We start from the raw sequence: 5468 nt of genomic DNA, 5'->3' as shown, positions 1-5468 counted from the left end.
ATCAACAATTAATGTTTTGATTCAAAAATTTCAAGTTTGTTACTTGCTTGTTAAGAAAGATTCAAACTTTAAGTTCTAGAATCATATCTTGTGATTACTTGTGAGTCCAGTCATTAATTGTGATTTTAAAAATCAAATCTTTTTCAAAACTAATTCTAGTCATGTCTTTCTATCATATCTTTTCTTTTCTTTTTCTTATCTTTCTCAAAAAATTTTATTTTTAAATATCTTTTCTAACTTCTTATCTTCTTCTCTTTTCAAAATTGATTTTCAAATCTTTTTCAACTAACTAATTGACTTTTTGTTTGTTTCTTATCTTTTTTAAAACTACCTAACTAACTCTCTCTCTCTAATTTTCGAAAATTTCTTCCCTCTTTTTCAAAAATTCTTTTTAATTAACTAATTGTTTCAATTTTTTATTTTAATTTGCTTTCATTCCTAATTTTCGAAAATCACTAACCCCTTTTCAAAATTTTATTTTCGAAAATCCTCTTTCTCTCTCATCTCTTTCTATTTATTTATTCATCTACTAACACTTCATCTCACCCAAATTCGAACCCCCTCTTCCATCTGTGTTCGAATTTTCTCTTCTTCTCTTCTTTACATTACATTCTTTTCTTCTTCTACTCACACAGGGGAACCTCTATACCTGGGTAAAAAGGATCCCTATTATTATTATTTTTCTGTTCCCTCCTTTTCATATGAGCAGGAGCAAGGACAAGAATATTCTTGTTGAAGCAGACCCTGAACCTGAAAGGACTCTGAAGAGGAAACTAAGAGAAGCTAAAATACAACAATCCAGAGATAACCTTATAGAAATTTTCGAACAGGAAGAGGAGATGGCAGTTGAAAATAATAATAATGCAAGGAGGATGCTTGGTGACTTTACTGCACCTAATTCCAATTTACATGGAAGAAGCATCTCCATCCCTACCATTGGAGCAAATAATTTTGAGCTGAAACCTCAATTAGTTTCTCTAATGCAACAAAACTGCAAATTTCATGGACTTCCATCTGAAGATCCTTTTCAGTTCTTAACTGAATTCTTGCAGATCCGTGATACTGTTAAGACTAATGGAGTAGATCCTGAAGTCTACAGGCTCATGCTTTTCCCATTTGCTGTAAGAGACAGAGCTAGAGTGTGGTTGGACTCTCAACCCAAAGATAGCCTGAACTCTTGGGATAAGCTGGTCACGGCTTTCTTAGCCAAGTTCTTTCCTCCTCAAAAGCTGAGTAAGCTTAGAGTGGATGTTCAAACCTTCAGACAAAAGGAAGGTGAATCCCTCTATGAAGCTTGGGAGAGATACAAGCAACTGACCAAAAAGTGTCCTTCTGACATGCTTTCAGAATGGACCATCCTGGATATATTCTATGATGGTTTGTCTGAATTAGCTAAGATGTCATTGGATACTTCTGCAGGTGAATCCATTCACCTAAAGAAAACGCCTACAGAAGCTCAAGAACTCATTGACATGGTTGCTAATAACCAGTTCATGTACACTTCTGAGAGGAATCCTGTGAGTAATGGGACGCCTCAGAAGAAGGGAGTTCTTGAAAATTGATACTCTGAATGCCATATTGGCTCAGAATAAAATATTGACTCAGCAAGTCAATATGATTTCTCAGAGTCTGAATGGAATGCAAGCTGCATCCAACAGTACTCAAGAGGCATCTTCTGAAGAAGAAGCTTATGATCCTGAGAACCCTGCAATAGCAGAGGTAAATTATATGGGTGAACCTTATGGAAACACCTATAACCCCTCATGGAGAAATCACCCAAATTTCTCATGGAAGGATCAACAAAAGCCTCAACAAGGCTTTAATAATGGTGAAAAAAACAGGTTTAGCAATAGCAAGCCTTTTCCATCATCCACTCAGCAACAGACAGAGAACTCTGAACAAAATACCTCTAATTTAGCAAACTTAGTCTCTGATCTATCTAAGGCCACTCTGAGTTTCATGAATGAAACAAGGTCCTCCATTAGAAATTTGGAGGCACAAGTGGGCCAGCTGAGTAAGAAGATCATTGAAACCCCTCCTAGTGCTCTCCCAAGCAATACAGAAGAAAATCTAAAAGGAGAGTGCAAGGCCATTGATATAACCATCATGGCCGAATCCAAGAAGGAAGGGGAAGACGTGAATCCCAAGGAGGAAGACCTCCTGGGACGTCCAGTGATCAATAAGGAGTTTCCCTCTGAGGAACCAAAGGACTCTGAGGCTCATCTAGAGACCATAGAGATTCCATTAAACCTCCTTACGCCCTTCATGAGCTCTGATGAGTATTCCTCTTCAGAAGAGAATGAGGATGTCACTGAAGAGCAAGTTGCCAAGTTCCTTGGTGCAATCATGAAGCTGAATGCTAATTTATTTGGTAATAAGACTTGGGGAGATGAACCTCCCCTGTTCACCAATGAATTAAATGCATTGGATCAACTGAGATTGCCTCAGAAGAAACAGGATCCTGGAAAGTTCCTAATACCTTGTACCATAGGCACCATGACCTTTGAGAAGGCTCTATGTGATCTTGGGTCAGGAATAAACCTCATGCCACTCTTTGTAATGGAGAAACTGGGAATCTTTGAGGTACAAGCTGCTAAAATCTCATTAGAGATGGCAGACAATTCCAGAAAACAGGCTTATGGACAAGTAGAGGACATATTAGTAAAGGTTGAAGGCCTTTACATCCCTGCTGATTTCATAATCCTAGATACTGGGAAGGATGAGGATGAATCCATTATCCTTGGAAGACCCTTCCTAGCCATAGCAAGAGCTGTGATTGATGTTAACAGAGGTGAACTAGTCCTTCAATTGAATGAGGACTCCCTTGAGTTTAAAACTCAAGGACATCCTTCTGTAAATATGGAAAAGAGGCACAGTAAGCTTCTCTCAGTACAGAGTCAACTAAAGCCCCCACAGTCAAACTCTAAGTTTGGTGTTGGGAAGTCTCAACAATGCTCTGAACATCTGTGAGGCTCCATGAGAGCCCACTGTCAAGCTATTGACATTAAAGAAGCACTTGTTGGGAGGCAACCCAATTTTTATTTATCTAATTTTATTCTTATTTTTATTGTTATTTCATGTTTTATTAAGTTCATGATCATGTGGAGTCACAAAATAAATATAAAAATTGAAAACAGAATCAAAAACAGTAGAAGAAAAATCACACCCTGGAGGAGGATCTTACTGGCGTTTAAACGCCAGTAAGGAGCATCTGGCTGGCGTTCAACGCCAGAACAGAGCATGGATCTGGCGTTGAACGCCAGAAACAAGCAGCATCCTGGCATTCAGACGCCAGAAATGCACACTGAGGAAGAGCTGGCGTTGAACGCCAGAAACAAGCATAGAACTGGCGTTCAACGCCAGAAACATGCTGCATCTGGGCGCTGAACGCCCAGAACAAGCATCATTTCGGCGTTTAAACGCCAGAATTGCATGCAAAGGCATTTCACATGCCTAATGGGTGCAGGGATGCAAATCCTTGACACCTCAGGATCTGTGGACCCCACAGGATCAACTCAACATCTATGGACCCCACATGATCCCCACCTACCTCCACTCACCTTTCCTCCTCATAATCCTATATCACCCTTTCCCAAGAACCCTTCACCACTCACATCCATTACTCCCCTAAAACCATCATACAACCCACCTACACCCACCCACTCAAATTCAAACCATCAACTCACCTCCATCTCTTCTTCTTCTTCTTCTTCTTCTATTCTTTCTTCTTTTGCTCGAGGGCGAGCAACATTCTAAGTTTGGTGTGGTAAAAGCATAAGCTTTTTATTTTTCCCTTACCATTGATGGCACCTAAGACCGGAGAAACCTCTAGAAAAGGGAAAGGGAAGACAAAAGCTTCCACCTCCGAGTCATGGGAGATGTAGAGATTTATCTCAAGAGTCTATAGCTCAGTGGTAGAACATTTGACTGAAAATCAAGAGATCCCTGAGATACCTCAGGGGATGCACTTTCCTCCACAGAACTTTTGGGAGCAAATCAACACCTCCCTAGGAGAATTAAGTTTCAACATGGGACAATTAAGGGTGGAACATCAAGAGCATTCCATCATCCTTCATGAAATTAGAGAAGATCAAAAAGCAATGAGGGAGGAGCAACAAAGACAAGGAAGAGACATAGAAGAGCTCAAGGACATCATTGGTTCCTCAAGGAGAAAACGCCACCATCACTAAGGTGGACTCATTCCTTGTTCTTACATTCTCTGTTTTTCATTTTCTTTATGTTAAGTGCTTATCCATGTTTGTGTCTTATTACATGATCATTAGTATTTAGTAACTTTGTCTTAAAGTTATGAATGTCCTATGAATCCATCACCTCTCTTAAATGAAAAATGTTTTAATTCAAAAGAACAAGAAGTACATGAGTTTCGAATTTATCCTTGAACTTAGTTTAATTATATTGATGTGGTGACAATGCTTCTTGTTTTCTGAATGAATGCCTGAACAGTGCATATGTCTTTTGAAGTTGTTGTTCATGAATGTTAAATATGTTGGCTCTTGAAAGAATGATGACAAGGAGACATGTTATTTGATAATCTGAAAAATTATAAAAATGATTCTTGAAGCAAGAAAAAGCAGTTGATACAAAAGCTTGCAGAAAAAAAAGTATAGAAAAAAATAGTGAAAAAAAATAGAAAGAAAAAGAAAAAGCAAGCAGAAAAAGCCAAAAGCTCTTAAAACCAAAAGGCAAGAGCAAAAAGCCAATAACCCTTAAAACCAAAAGGCAAGGGTAAATAAAAAGGATCCCAAGGCTTTGAGCATCAGTGGATAGGACGGTCTAAAGGAATAAAATCCTGGCCTAAGCGGCTAAACCAAGTTATCCCTAACCATGTGCTTGTGGCGTGAAGGTGTCAAGTGAAAACTTGATACTGAGCGGTTAAAATCAAGGTCCAAAGCAAAAAAAAGAGTGTGCTTAAGAACCCTGGACACCTCTAATTGGGGACTTTAGCAAAGTTGAGTCACAATCTGAAAAGGTTCACCCAGTTATGTGTCTGTGGCATTTATGTATCCGGTGGTAATACTGGAAAACAAAGTGCTTAGGGCCACGGCCAAGACTCATAAAATAGCTGTGTTCAAGAATCAACATACTGAACTAGGAGAATCAATAACACTATCTGAACTCTGAGTTCCTATAGATGCCAATCATTCTGAACCTCAATGGATACAGTGAGATGCCAAAACTATTCAAGAGGCAAAAAGCTACAAGTCCCGCTCATCTGATTGGAGCTATATTTCATTGATAGTTTGGAATTTATAGTATATTCTCTTCTTTTTATCCTATTTGATTTTCAGTTGCTTGGGGGCAAGCAACAATTTAAGTTTGGTGTTGTGATGAGCGGATAATTTATACGCTTTTTGGCATTGTTTTTAGTATATTTTTAGTAGGATCTAGTTACTTTTAGGGATGTTTTCATTAATTTTTATGTTAAATTCACATTTCTGGACTTTACT

The 5468-nt window shown here is 38.5% G+C and overlaps 1 non-coding gene across 1 annotated transcript; it reads right to left on the bottom strand.

Moving 5' to 3' along the window:
• Positions 1–1235: 1235 nt before the first annotated feature.
• On the bottom strand, positions 1236–1343 carry LOC112761289 (small nucleolar RNA R71). Its single transcript, XR_003181690.1, has one exon. It is a non-coding gene; the product is annotated as a small nucleolar RNA R71 (small nucleolar RNA).
• Positions 1344–5468: the final 4125 nt, after the last annotated feature.

This window comes from Arachis hypogaea, chromosome 16 (assembly GCF_003086295.3).
Source record: "Arachis hypogaea cultivar Tifrunner chromosome 16, arahy.Tifrunner.gnm2.J5K5, whole genome shotgun sequence".
In the NCBI taxonomy this organism is placed as follows: Eukaryota; Viridiplantae; Streptophyta; class Magnoliopsida; order Fabales; family Fabaceae; genus Arachis; species Arachis hypogaea.
This window is presented reverse-complemented; position numbering and strand designations above follow the sequence as displayed.